The following is a 15,521-nucleotide window of genomic DNA, read 5'->3' on the forward strand; positions in this document are numbered from 1 at the left end:
TTAGGCCTGAACTCAGGGTTCTGACTTAACTACTTATTAGCTGTGTGATGTTGGACAAATCCACTTTTCAGGCTTAGTATTTTTATTTATGAAGTATTGTTAGTAGTATTTTCACTACATTCTTAAATGGGATTGTTTTAAGGCTCAGTTGGAAAGTCTCTCAGAAACTTTCCTCAGGAAGTTTTAAGAAATATAATATTAAATTAGCCTCCATAATAGAAAGTATCCATGATCAGAGATAGCTTTCATCTATGTTTCAGTACTAGATATTCAAAGGTAATTCAGATAGGTGGTCATGCTTATATAACTCCCTTGAGCATTTTCCTTGTAGGTTCTAGAGTTGTAGAATTCAAATCCATATAAATTCTCCCTTGGGGACAGAAAATATACCCAGAACAGTTAGTCACATATTTCCTCTGTGGTTTTCCACTCTGTTTTTTATGCATTGGGAAAGAAACTTGTGCAGAGGAACTGAACCCAGGAGATTGTCAGTCAGGATGTGCCAGCCATTATGTGATAAATAATTACAAGTAGAGGTCAAAAACTGAACCAAACCAAAAAGTTTCTGCCTTCAAGGAGTGTATATTTGAATAAGTGTAGACAACATGTAAATAACTAATTAGTCAACTTGCATTTATTAAATACCTAGTATGAGTCTGGAGAAGAAAATGGTATACCATTTCAGTATCTCTGCCAAGAAAACTCCATGAACAGTAGACATGGTTCATGTAGTTCCAAAGAGTCAGACATGATTGAACTATTGAACAACAAATATGCCAGGTACTAATAACTATATAAAGGAAGTCGCAAAAACATCTTCCCTTGCTCTAAGGAGTTCACAGTCTAATGGGAGTGAGAGTTGAGGAAAATGTGTAAGAACTATGTACAAAGGATAAGTTGGGGTTATTCTCATAGAGAAGAAGACAATTAAGATTAAGGAGCATTGGAAAAAGCTTCTAGTAAAAGGAGGACTGAAGAAATCCAAGTAAGCAAGAGGCAGAATGCGGAGAGAGCATTTTAGACATGTAAGGCAGCCAGTGAAAACACTTAAAGCTGGGAGATGGAGTGTGTAATGTGGAACAATATAAAGGTCAGTGTTATTATATCACAGAGCATGGGGATGTGAGTAAGGTACAAGAAGACTAGAAAGTTAGGGAGAGGCCAACTTATCTTCATAAAAGCTTAAAAAAAACCAAATAGGATTTTTCGCTACTGGAATTTATTGAATGGGAGATAGATATGGTCAGCTCAGTGCTTTCAGGAACATAAATTTGACAGCTAAATGGATGATAGACTGGATGTGGAGAGTCTTGAGGAAGGGAGACCAATCTGAACCAATAGTTCAGGTATGAGGTGATGTGGATCTAGGTATCAGGGTACTTTTGGTGTTAAAGAAAAGAATGAACCATAGGCAAAGGATGTTACAAAGGTATAACTGACAGCTAGCTAATTGATTGGATATGGGGAAACAGGAAAAGTGAGGAATGACATTTTAACATCTAGGTTATAAGCTGGCAAGGATTGTGGTTCCCCTGACAGTAATAAGGGAATTAAAATGATGGGAATATTTTTGGAAGAGATAATGAATTCACTTTTAGATACTCAGTTCTAGATATACAATAGGCATTTGGAGATGTGAGATTGGAGTTTAGGAGAAAGATTAGGACTTGGATAAATAGATCTAAGAATTCTTTGCTTAGAAATGATGATTGAAACCATGGGAGTTATTGAGACCACCAAAAGAAAGTATATAGAGGGAGAAGGAAAAAGGGCCCAAGAAAAATCCCTGAGCAACCCTTATTATTAAAGGACGGTGATGTGGATGAAAATTTAGCAAAGGAGAGAGAGGAGTCAGATATGTTGGAGGAATAATCAGGAAAGAGAGTAGTGTCATGAAAACCATGAGATAAGAAAATATCAAGGAGAAGAGGGTGATGCACAGTGTCAAAGAGAAGTATAAGAATTGAAAAAGGCAAGTAGATTTAGCAATTAGGAGATAACTTTGTAGACAGTAGTTTCTTCTCTTATTGCTAAAACTAATATTTCTAGTACAATATTGAATAGTAGTGGTGTAATGGGCAACCTTGTTGCACTCCTGATCTAATTGGAAATTTTTCTAGTTTATTCCCATTACATATAATGCTTAGAAAGTAATTTCAGTTAAATGAAGGAAGTGGAGGCATCTATTCTAGAAAGCCTTCTCAAGGAATTAAAAAAAAAAAAAAAAAAGGGAGAGACTTGGGTTGATAGCAGAGATGGATGGATCAAGTAAGGGTTTTGTTTTTTTTTTGTTTTTGTTTTTTTGAGGCTAGAAGAGAGATGGGGATTTTTATAGACTGTAATAAGGAAGTAGCTAACCAACAGGGAGACTGAAGATAAATAAGAGAGTGCAGATGATAGAGGGAACAGTCTTTTGGAGAAGATGAAATGTAGTGGGATTACTTGTGCATATAGAACAGAAGTGGGAAATGTCCAGCCTGCAAGCAGTATAAGTAGGACCTGTGAAATCATTTCCTAAGGCAAATGCAGGTGATGATGACCTGAAAACTAGATACAATAACCTGCTGCTTGAGTTCTATAAGTTAATAATTTTGTGTGGCCTGTGAATGACATAAATATCCAAATGGTGGAAAAAATGTTCACCACCCCTGATGTAGAGGGATTTGCCTTGGCAGAGAATACTGCCTTTTCATTTAAAGTGGAAAGGAAGAAATAGTGACAGAAGGCATCTGAGTGATATGAAATAAGGAACTGAATAAAGGAATTACAGAGTCATGAACATGAATGAAGAACACTTGTGGGTGGTAGCAGTATAAAGGGTGTGATTCATCTGCTTGTTGTCGAGGTTGATGGAGGAGTACTAACAATGTGAAATGAATAAGTTGAGGAATTGAGAGGTTAGACTGTTTTGAGATATCATAATATATAGTTCCCTAGTATGAGAGCAGGGATTCAGAAAGAGACCAACTTTGAGTCAGGCACTGAGATCTTTGAGGAATGAAGGAGAATGTCATCAAAGTTCATAGACAATAACTATCATAATCTTGATTGTGTGCTAAATATGGATCAAAGGAACTTCAAAGGAGGGGTAACAATGATAGTAGGCAAGAAGGGAGAGCCTGGAAATGTCAGTGAAGGAGTAATCTAATTCCCCAACAAGGCCCAATGATTTGGGTTGAGGAGAGGTAGGTATGAGTAAATGCAACCTAGGTCAGAAAGGGAAATCAAGAAAGCTGTGAGGACGCAGGTCTCATTGAGTTCAAGAAGCAAGAAAAGAAAATATTTAAGATGAAATCTAGTTTGTTACTTCTGGAGCAGGCATATTTCAGAAAGCACAGTGGAAAAGTTGGACAGTTGGGTTGAGGATGTTATGAATAAGGGAACAGTCAGTGGCAGATGGACAATGGAGTTTTAAACCGTGGCAAATGGAAATTTAGAACCACTGAGATGAGGTGAGGGACAAATTGTTCCAGGATGGAAAAAAAAGATCTGATGGAAAACTTTTATGTGGATTAGTTTGGAGATCAATATTGAGAGATTACCCCACTTTCCTCCTGGGCAAAATCAAAAGATGATGGAAGTAGGAAAGGAGAAGGAAGAAAGAGGAAGGAGGGGTAGAGAAGAGTGAAAGGCAGAACAATGAACAGGGAAAAAGGGAAGGAGATTTCCCATTGGAAATTTTGGCCAACCCATCCTGAAAGTATAAGGAATGGAGTCAAATTTATGAAAATAAGTGACATTCTCCATTTGATAAGTGGTCAAGGGATATGAACAGTCATTTTTTTCAGCAGGAGAAATCATAACTATAGTTAAACAAAAATAAATGCTCTAAGTTACTAATGAGAACTGCGAATTAAAAAAAAAAAAGTGAGGTACTACCTCATATCAGATTGGCTAACATGACAGAATAAAAGTGTCAAATGCGGAGGGAAAAATAGAGACACTAATGAACTTTGGTGGAGTTGTGAATTCTGAAAAACAATTTGGAACTATGCCCAAAGGGCTATAAACTATGGAGAATTATCACTACTGGTTCTGTATCCCAAAGAGATCAAAGGAAAAGGAAAAGGACTTAGGAAAATATTTATAGCAACTCTTTTTGTGGTGGCAAAGAATTGAAAATTGAGGAGGTTGTCCAGCAGTTGGGAACTAGCTAAACAAGTTGTGGTATAATATTGTGATGGAATATTATTGTACTATAAGAAATGATTAGGAGGATGATTTCAGAAAAACCTGGGAAGACTTATATGAACTGAGAGTGAAATAATCAGAACTAGGAGATCAATTGTTCATAATAGCAATGTTGTGAAAAGATTGTGCTTGAAAGAAGTGCTTGTGAAAGATTTAGCTTGCTCTGAATTACAGTCTGAAGGACTTCTTCATGAAAATGCTTTCTAACTCCAGAGAGACAACTGATGAATTCTGTGTGCAAATTGAAGAATTGTTTTCACTTTTTTTTTTTTTTTTGCTTTTTTGTGTGACATGACTAATATGGAAATATTTTACATGATTTTACCTGTATAACTGCTATCACATTGCTTGCTTTCTCAATGGGTGAGGGAGGGGCTTCAAGGAGGAAGAGAATTTGGAATTCAAAATTTTGAAAAAGGAATGTGAAAGAATAGCTACCTAAATAGTTGCCTGAATTAAGGCAGAGCAACCAACTCCAAGTATCACTCTAACAAAAACCTGAAATTCACATCAAATGAATAATTAAGAAATCAAGTGAGAAGGAAATTTAAGAAATCGTAAGAAGTGATTTCTTGTGCCCCATAAATAATAGCAAAAAAGCCAGTGAGAAGCCCATGGACAAAGGGGCCTTCATCAACACTAGCCTTCAGTGCATGTAAACAAGCCAATAGCTTCTGAGTAAAACCAAATGATACATGCAGCTAGAGGCTGCAGAAGAAGGTAGGCATGGGGAAGTGATCTACAAAAGCATCAGGGTATTCAGAATCTCAGAGTTGAAAATGTTGGAAACCCTGGGAAGTGACAGACAAATGCTTTGTGGCAACAATTAGACTTGGACAGCCCAATTCTAAGTGCTCTAAGGTCCCTAGCTGTCTGTTTTAAATTTCTTTTCTTTTCTTTTCTTTTCTTTTTTTAAATTAAATTTTTTATTTTAAAAACATATTCATAGAGAAGTTTTCAACATTGACCCTTGTAAAACTTTGTGTCCATATTCTTCCCCATACTCCTTCCCTAGATGGCAAGTAATCCAGTATATGTTAAACATGTGCAATTCTTTTATACATATTTCTACTATTACATCAAGATGAATTTTAAGTTGTATTTGAGAAAGGGAAATAGAAGAATGTTGACTAAAATCTTTTGTGTGATTTTTTAAAAGAAGTGATAAATTTTTATTTGCTAATTATTGCAACTACATGAGAATGTCAATAACTGTATCTATCCTAAGCTTATTTATGAGATTTGTTATGTAAGGTAAAATCTTATGGGAATCTATAATCTGATATTATTCTGAGTTTTGATTTCAAGTAAAATTTAAGTCACTAGACAAATGCTAGCAAATGCTAGCAATGGGAATGAAGTCTGTGATCTATGGCCAATAGTTGTCTGTCCCTGAGACAATGATTGGGGGGAGGGGAGAAGACACACAGTGGGAAGGCTAAGGTAGGACACTCTTGACTCAGTTTCCCATCCAAGAACTCTTCACCTGTTAATTCAGGGCTTAGCAGTGGCAAACTGTCATACATTTGACTGATCAAATAATTCTTACCTAAAATCATATGGAACTAAGCATGCTTAGCACTCTAATTTGAGATATCATAAAAGAGACCTAAAGATTTAGCACTGAGAACTTCAAAAGTTCAAGGAGGCCTAATATTTGGAGGGTAAGAGTATGCCTAAGAACCCTATAGACTCAGGGTGATAGCTTGTAGACCTAACTACCTTTCCTAAAATTGCCACAGGGGCTAGAAGAAAGACTATCATCACAAAGACCCAAATTCAGGATCCGAATCTGAAGAGGTGGCTGAATCAAAGAAAAGGCCAACTATATCAAAAATTATTACAGAGCTAGAGATTCCCAAAAGGAGACACTGAATTCAATAAAAATTATAAGCAGTAACTCAAAAGGAAAAAAAGATTTTTCATAAAGATTACATGAATGCCTAGAAGAAATGAAGCAAAAGATTTAAAAAGGGATATGAAAGTTCTGGAGGAAAAAATTAGGAGAATAAATAGCTTAAAAGGAATTTGGTGAACCTCTCATCCATGGAATGGACTCCATAAAAACTAGAATAGATCAAACAGAAATCAGTGACTCCACAAGATAGCAAGAAATCTTAGAATAAAATCAAAAGATTTGAATAAAATTAAAGAAAAAAGGAAACCAAGTCAAAGAAGAGATAATTTAAGAATCATTGGACTCCCTGAAAACCATTATTTAAAAAAAAAAAAAAAGAACACTATTTCAAGAAATAAGTGAAAATGACCCAGATTTTTAAACCCATAGGGTAAAGTGAAAATAGAAGAGTTTTAAGATTTTTTTTTTTTTTTATAAAATCCATAGCTTCCATATTAAACAGTAGTACCACAGCACCCAGAAAAAAAGCACTTTTAAGTCTCAATAAGACCTAGCTCCTATTAAAAGTAAGAAGACAGTTTGGAATGTAGTATCCTAAAAGGCAAAGGAAAATAGGTTTGCAATCAAGAATAATTTCATCTGCAAACCCTAATATAATCCTACATAATAGTGGAGTTTTATGAAATTGAAGACTTAAAAGCATTTTTAATGAAAAGACCAAACATGAGGAGGAACTTAGAAAACAAACAAAAAAGTCTAGAGAAACCTAGAAAGAAAAATTTATTCCATCAGTTTGAAAAACTATGTAATGATTTAGGGCTGACTTTCTAATAGGGAAAGACATTTGAAACAAGAAGAGCAGGAGAGATGTGGGATAATCAGAGCAAGTCAGATTTTGTTGTTTGATTTTTTTTTTTTAAAAGGATGAAGGAAAATGAGTATATTTTTAGGCATCATTTAAAGCACAAATGGAGGGATCTGCCTTTTCAAGGAGGTCCACATCTTTATCTGAGACTGGAGTGAAGGAGGAGGTAGAAGATATCTGAACGATATGACTTAAAGAAAGAAGAGCTCTTGGCAAAAAGTCTTAGATTTTTTTTTTTTTTTTAATGTAAAGGTTAGGGTGTTTAACTGAGAGGAAGAGGGTAGAAAGTATAAGCGAGTTTTGTGAAGAGACAAGATAAGTTTGAACAGCTGCTGAGAATGGAACAATGAATCAATTAGAGAGAAATAGATTGTCCTGCTGTTCACTTCATCAGGGCCTATTAAGATCAACTAAAATAAATATAGATTATTTTGTGATTTTTTTTTTTTCAAGCTCTATTCAGCAGCATATGAAGACAAGCTAAGGAAGCAGATAAAGTAATCCAGAATTGAGCTTTGGCAAAGCATCATTGGGGATAGGGCAAGGGAATTGAAGGGGTATAATTAACTGGTTAGTGTATTGTAGAATTGAATTAATTTAGTAGTAGGTAAGAGAGGAATATGTGGGGAAGAGAGTATAATAAGTGCAGGGATGTCTGGGAAGGATATCCACAGTGTAGAACAACAGAGTCAGGAGTGGTCAAGACATAGGAAAAGCTAGAATGATAAATAAATAATAATTGGATAAAAGAATTTTGGAATTCATGAATATAGAGGACTTGTGACAGCAAGGTCAAAGATGTGACCATCTCTTTATATAGCTGAGTTGAAGTGGAGAAATGGGTTTTAAGAATTCATTAGAGTTCTAGAATTATGAATTGAAGCTCACTTGTTTGCAAACAGGAGATGGGGAGGAGAGAGACTGTTCATCAAGCTCTGAACTCATTGAGTAAAGCTAATTTCTTGAGGTCTAATAATGATGATAATAACATTTATATAACATTTTAAGTTTTTGCAAAATAAAAAAAAAAAAGCATGGACAACATCTTTTATTTTTCAAGAAATCACCAAAGAATACTGCCTTGATATCCTAGAACTAGAGGGTAAAATAATCACTGAAAGAATCCACCAATCAATTCCTGAAAGAGATCTCAAAATGAAAACTCCAAGGAATATTGTAACTAAATTCCAGAATTATCAGATCAAGGAGAAAAAACTGCAAGAAACAATTCAAATATCAAGGACTTACAATTAAGATTAGCCAGGACTTAGCAGCTTCCACAATAAAAGGTCGGAGTACTTGGAATATAATACTCCATAAAGCTAAGGAGCTTGAACTACAACCAAGAATCAATTACCCAACAAAATTAAGCATTATCTTTTTGGGCAAAAGAGGAACATTTAATGAAGTAGGGGATTTTCAATCATTTGATGAAAATAGAGATGATAAAAGCACTTCTCAGGGTTGAATAAAAGTAAAATGATATATCTGTAAAGCATTTTGCAAAAACTTAAATTTAACACTGTGCCAGAGGCAGTAGAATAAATAAAGCTCTGCACTTGGCATTTGGAAGATCTGAGTTCTAATTCTGACTTAGACACTTAGCTGTGTGACCCTAGACAAATCTCTTAGCCCTTGCCACAGTTTCCTTATCTGTCCAGTAGAGTTAATAATTCTCAGTCTTGTGAGAATAATATATATAAGCACTTTATAAATCTTAAACCAATATATAATTGATATTATTCTGTAATATCTGCAGGATAACTGGAGTTCTGTTTGATAATCATGAACCCCAGTCACCTGCAGATATTAGGCAGTCCTGCTCTACCATTTTTATTGCTGGTGTTTGGGATACCTTACTCATATGTATTTGTTAATAATGAATAAATGTAAAAATTACTTAACATTTCTATACTATTTAAGATTTATTAATTTAAGATTTGTACAGAAAAAATCTGTACAGTAAACCTGCAAAATATATGGCCTGTTGTCATTTTACAGATGAGAAAACTGAGGCTGAAGGGTCATATATAACTAGTGAGCGGTCACTATATAATCTGAGGTTGAATTCAAACTTAGATTTTCTTGACACCAAGCCAGCACTCTTAATAAATATTAAAGCTAATATTTGTCATAGATATCCATTACTTACATGTTTACTGAGTATTTGATAAGTGTTATTTAAATATATACATTTTTACAAATTCCTATCAGAACCTACTATCTCTGTCTTGTTTGGAGCACTTTGTTCACTACATAGTTATATTTTTATTTTAGTCTTCAATTGTTTGTTTTTGAACTGCCAATTGAAACATTTAAAAATGGATGTCCTGTAGGCATCTCAGAATTGAACTATCTGAAACAGAATTCATTGTCTTTACCCCCAGCCCACCTTTTTTTCCCCAAATACCCTTATTACTATTGAAGGTACAACTATCCTAGTAGTATAGGTTTGCAACTTTGATGTCCATCTTGCTCTTTCTTATTCCCCCTTATCCAAATCCATCGATAAATCTTCTCATTTCTACTTCCACAACTTTTTTATTTAGGTACCTTTCTATTACTTAACTAGTTACCATCTTAATTCAGGCTGTTATTGCCTGTTGCCTAGATTACAACTCCCCACTCCAATCTTTCATTTACATATCATTAAAGTGATTTTCCTAAAGCATGGTTCAGATCATGTTAACACTCTACTTAAAAAGTTATAGTGATTTTTAATTTTCTTTAAAATTAAATTCAAACTCCTCAGCTTGGCATTTGTGGTTCAGACATATTGGCCCTATTTGTTGTTGCTTGTCCTTAAGACCTTTTTGTAGGCTGTCCCTCCCACCAGGAATACTTTCTCTGTTCATCTCCACCTTTTAGAATTCCCGAGTTTCAAGACTTAGCTCCAGAACCACCTTCTTCAAGAGGCTGTTTCTGGTTCTTTCACTTACCAGTGCCTTTACCATTAGGGCTTTTATTTACTGTGCATATGTGTGCATGTATCTGTATGCGTATGTATGTGTGCATTTGTGTGTGTGTGTGTGTGTGTGTGTGTGTGTGTGTGTGTGTGTGTGTGTGTGTGTGTGTAGATATAAATATATGTTATATATGGCTATGCAAGAACATGTTGTTTCCAGTGTGATAATATAAACTTGAGGACAAGGAAATCTTAATTTTGTATTCCAACTGCTTAGCATAGTGCCTGGCATATAGTATAGTAGGCGAATGCTAATTACTTATTGACTTATTTGATTATCACCACTACATGAGATAAGTATTATAGCTTTTATTGTTTTCCATTTTTTAAAAGAAATGTACTTCAGACAACTTTCTAAAATGACAATTACTGAGAAAATACACTAGTAGAAGTTCTTTCTTGGAAGCACTGAAGTTGAATCTTGGTTTATGAAGACCTGACTTCAAGGTTTTTCTTAGTAGCTTATTAAATTTGTGATCTTGGACTAGTCACTTAACTTCTTGATAGTGATAGCACCTACTTCCTCAGGTTGTTGTGAAGATAAAATGAGGTAACATTTGTAAAGTGTTTTGTGAATCTTAAAACCATGTATAAATGCTAGCTATTAAACAATAATGATAAGGTAACTGAAGCTTTGAAGTTTCGACTTGGACATCTTTACTTAAGTATTGGAAATGAGAAGTTACTCCCAGGCCTCTCCTGATTTCAATACTAATTTTTTTTTTTACTATACCATACTACTTAGTATTTGATCAGGCAGTTTTTTTTTAATTTTTAAAAAGTATTTTGATATATAGTTGATCAGCCATTATTTAAATTAGAGAATCATAGGGTCATATAGATCTAGACCTAGAAGGGGATGAGGTATGAGCTTTGGATTCAATTTTTATTAAAAATATAAAAAAAGATTTTATTAAAAATAAAAATTAATTAAAAATATAACCCAGTAAATAGCTGGTCTTCTCTTAGTAAGTAAAGATTGGACATCTTCCTGAGCTTTGGGCTTATAATGTATATTATTGAAAGTACTATAACAAATTTTGAATGGTTTTTAATAGGTAAAGATGAGGAGTCTGCTAAGTGATATAAATACCAAAAGACTAAGAGAGAATAGCAATTTGAAACTGACGAAAAGTACACTGCTAAACAAAAGCAAATTCCTTTTTAAAAATACTGTATATTTTAAAAATTTACTTTGGGCATATGTATAGTGTTGCATATTGTTAAGCTTTCAAAAATAATCATTTTTCCTTTCAAAATTTGATTGAAAAAAAGTTGTATTCTTATGTGATTTCAATATGTTGTGAGAAGTACTTTATGTAGAAATTATTATATATCAGACATGTTTGTTTTTTATTTTTTTTTTTTTTATTCATTTTTCCAAATTATCCCCTCCCTCCCTCCCCTCCCTCCCCCCGATGGCAGGTAATCCCATACATTTTACATGTGTTACAATATAACCTAGATATAATATATATGTGTAAATACCATTTTCTTGTTGCACATTAATTATTAGCTTCCGAAGGTATAAGTAACCTGGGTAGATAGACAGTAGTGCTAACAATTTACATTCACTTCCCAGTGTTCCTTCTCTGGGTGTAGTTATTTCTGTCCATCATTGATCAACTGGAAGTGAGTTGGATCTTCTTTATGTTGAAGATTTCCACTTCCATCAGAATACATCCTCATACAGTATTATTGTTGAAGTGTATAGTGATCTTCTGGTTCTGCTCATTTCACTCAGCAACAGTTGATTTAAGTCTCTCCAAGCCTCTCTGTATTCCTCCTGCTGGTCATTTCTTACAGAGCAATAATATTCCATAACCTTCATATACCACAATTTACCCAACCATTCTCCAATTGATGGACATCCATTCAACTTCCAGTTTCTAGCTACAACAAAAAGAGCTGCCACAAACATTTTGGCACATACAGGTCCCTTTCCACTCTTTAGTATTTCTTTGGGATATAATCCCAATAACAGCAATGCTGGGTCAAAGGGTATGCACAGTTTGACAACCTTTTGGGCATAGTTCCAAATTGCTCTCCAGAATGGCTGGATTCTTTCACAACTCCACCAACAATGTATCAGTATCCCAGTTTTCCCACATCCCCTCCAACATTCATCATTATTAGTTCCTGTCATTTTAGCCAATCTGACAGGTGTATAGTGGTATCTCAGAGTTGTCTTAATTTGCATTTCTCTGATCAGTAGTGATTTGGAACACTCTTTCATATGAGTGAAAATAATTTCAATTTCATCATCTGAGAATTGTCAGACATGTTTTTAATGGTAGTCAATAGAAAATAGGAATTATTTACCTGAAATTTACTTTATAGTAATATTTTTTATAAAAGTAAGTTAATTCATTTATTGAAGAATACTTATATTCATTTCAGAATTTGAGGGAATTTGTTTCAAGTACTTTGGCTCATTATATAAGTGAAATTTTCTTTTTTCTGTTTTCAATCATCATACTCTTTGTTTTTGATTGATTGTCTTATCAAACTTTTGGGTCAAGCATCCATTTCATACTCATGAATAGTGTTAAATGCTGAAATGAGTCAATAAAGAGACTGGAATCTTTGAGTATATAAGGATTAGGTCTATTAAAAAAAAACTTTCTTCTATAGCTTAGATTTATTTGATAGAGCCTTTAGAGACTTATGTTTAATATTCAATTATTTGTAACTTGTATATTTTAAATATTATTTTAGTATTTAGCAAACTCTCTTTAAAAATTTTTTTTACTAGTTATTAGACAAGCATTTCTAGTATTTGTTATGTTTTGATTTATAGAAGTATTACATTTTTTATTGACTACAGATTTTGAGGCCGTAGGAAAATGGAAATATGTCAATTTGTCCCATTATTGGGCTTTTTTCAAAGATAATAAACATGCTCAGTAAAATGTTTAATTGATAGCTTGGCAGAAGATTTATACTATAGATGCTAATTTGGGTTTCAGAAATTTCTCATTTATTCTTTTAAAATTTTTTTTAATTTGAAAGAATTCCATTTGATAATATTAAAAACATTGATTTAAGCTTAAATTTGCATGAATTATTTTCAAGTGTTTCAGAGACATTGAAAACATACTTTTGTTGAACACATAAAAAACTTTTTACATTTTTTGGTTACTCTGGGTATCAAACCTTTGAAATATTTCCTCAGAATTCATTTTGACTTGCAAGTTTAAAATTCACATACCAAAAGGATAGTATTTCTGAATTTAAGGTGTATAACCTAAAGTAGCATATTTGTACTCTATAGATTGTTTTATGATAATAATTTATTAAATGTTTTGCATTTTGCATTACTTTTTCTCCCAACTGTGATTTTATATCTTGATTTTATAGAGCAGAACAGAAGAGGACATTAAATAGCTAATTTCCACAAAACTAATGAGTATGATATATTCAGTGTAGCTATTCCTAGTTTCAAATGATATGTTTGGGGTTCTCCACCAAATGTTGGAGTCCAGTCAGAATTCACAATGGCCTTTCTCTTTGCCAAACGGTTTATTTAGGGAAGAGGTTACAGATAAAATGAAGAGATACAAATAGATACTAGGAATGGTAAATATGAAATAGAGTTGGGAAATCATATAGTTAGCAGGGAAAGGGGTTTTAACAATCAACAATGGAAAGGCCATGTTCTCTAGTGGAACTCACAATTAACTAGGAGGAAGGGTATACTCTATGAGTTGGGAGTATGGCCTTAAATGACAGGCTAAATTTATAGGGGAGTTTAGCACCCTGAAAGAGGTAGTTAGCTATGAAGAGACAGACACCATGAAGCATGATGGGAGGATGGGGGAAAAGACATCATGAGACATGGGGGAAAGGTGAGAAGAATGGTCAGATTTATAGAGGAAATTTAACTTTGGGAGTTTGATATAACTTGGATTTCTGACTGGGGGGAAAGGTCGTGTGTAGCCCTCCACAGAGGTGGAACTGTAAGGTTAAACTAATCCCCATCAGAGTCCTTCTTTGCTCACCTTAGGGAGTAAATTTTATCAGTTCTTCAGGCTTTCTCTCCCAATCCCAATTAATAACCCAGGACCTTATTAACTGGCAGAGTTAGGACTCTGATATTATGTCTTTTGATATAATACTTCCAGCAATTTTTCCATTACACTAAATTACAATTTCCTGTAGAACTTTGTGTGTACATATATATGCACCTAAAATTTTAGTGGATGAGAACAAAATGATCTTAATCATTAAATAAAAATTGGACTTTAAGAAAAAATATTACGATCCCTTAGGTCTATAAATAAACAACATATCAAAAAAAAATGGGCATGCTGTAGTTTTTCATCTAAAAATACTATTGACAACAACCACTTAACTTTAAGAGAGACATACTGACCAGTTTCACCATAGTGATAATTGTGGAATGAGATATGCTGTCATCTATAGGGATTAGAGAGCAGTGACATTTTGGGGGCTTTTTTTTTTTTGGGTCACGTCCCTTCCTTTTCTTTTTTTTAGTCATATCTCCTACCCTTGTATTTCTGGATAGTAATGTTTTAGAGCAGGCTGAGATTCTCTATTACTGTAGATAATTTGAAGGTGGTGAACAAAATAGTCATCAAATCTCTTCTTTATCCCTAACATATTATAACTACATGCCTACAAATAAAGCTTTATTGCTGCTTTTTGCTTTTTGCATTAGTGACTTATGGATTTCCCACCTTCCCCTCCTCCTATTGTTCTTTTCTGTAACAGCAACAACAAAAATACCCCAGATAGTTAAGGGAAAACAGCAACACTGTTTAAATGCAGCATTCTCCCTCAGTGGTCCTCTTCATCTCTTTGTAGAGTTGGTGCAGAGTTTTTGTATTTGAATAATTCAAATTGTCCAGCCATCCAGAGTATTGTTAGATCCTGTGGCTTTAGTATTTTCCCTTGTTTTAGTATTATAGGTCTAAATTATCACATTGCTTAATGTAGATCTTCTAGACTTTTCCTTCTAAGTGGTTTCTACTGTGGAATAGAAGTTGCCTCCTGAATTTCCCTTTTTCATTGTGCTTCATTCCCAGAACAATGCCAATTATTGTGGGTGTCTGAAAGGATGCTTTCCAGGGGTAGGGTCCTTCCCCCATGTAGCCCATTATTGAGCTATACTATATCCTGATTAATGCCCCCCTCTCCCCTAATTTGCTTCAGACTCTCCCTAAGTCCATTCTTTCCCATTCCTCTAGGTGTCAATTGCCCTCTGAAGTTCCAACTTCCCTTTTTCCTGAGGTGGGGCAGCTAGTCTTGAAGTCTTGAATTTTTTTTTCCTTTCCCCCTTTTTTCATTCCTCTCCCCATCTCCCTTATCCACTCTCCTATAAACTCTTCTCTTTCTGAGATAGCAGGGGTCTTTATCCTCTAATTGCTAGCTCTAGATTTGACTTGGAACATCACACATTCTTCTTGATATCCCTTCTCTTTTCCCTGTTTTCATTTCTCATTTCCCCTCTACTCCCTAGCCATAATGTAGTTCCCCCAAACAAAAGAAAAAAACAACACTGATTCACTTGTAGGCAGGATATGTCTTCATATTCTGCCTATAATGCCCAAGGCCTGTTTCTGCACTGTTACTTTTACTAGATTTTTGGCAGATTTTTACCTTCATCTCTGTCTCCCCCT

At 34.3% G+C, this 15,521-nt stretch overlaps 1 protein-coding gene across 4 annotated transcripts in view; it reads left to right on the forward strand.

The window, feature by feature from the left end:
• LNPK (lunapark, ER junction formation factor) overlaps window positions 1–15,521 on the forward strand; it is an 80,048-nt gene that overhangs the window by 11,915 nt on the left and 52,612 nt on the right. The gene's annotated exons all lie outside the window — the stretch shown is intronic.

This window comes from Sminthopsis crassicaudata, chromosome 3 (genome assembly GCF_048593235.1).
Source record: "Sminthopsis crassicaudata isolate SCR6 chromosome 3, ASM4859323v1, whole genome shotgun sequence".
Taxonomy (NCBI): domain Eukaryota; kingdom Metazoa; phylum Chordata; class Mammalia; order Dasyuromorphia; family Dasyuridae; genus Sminthopsis; species Sminthopsis crassicaudata.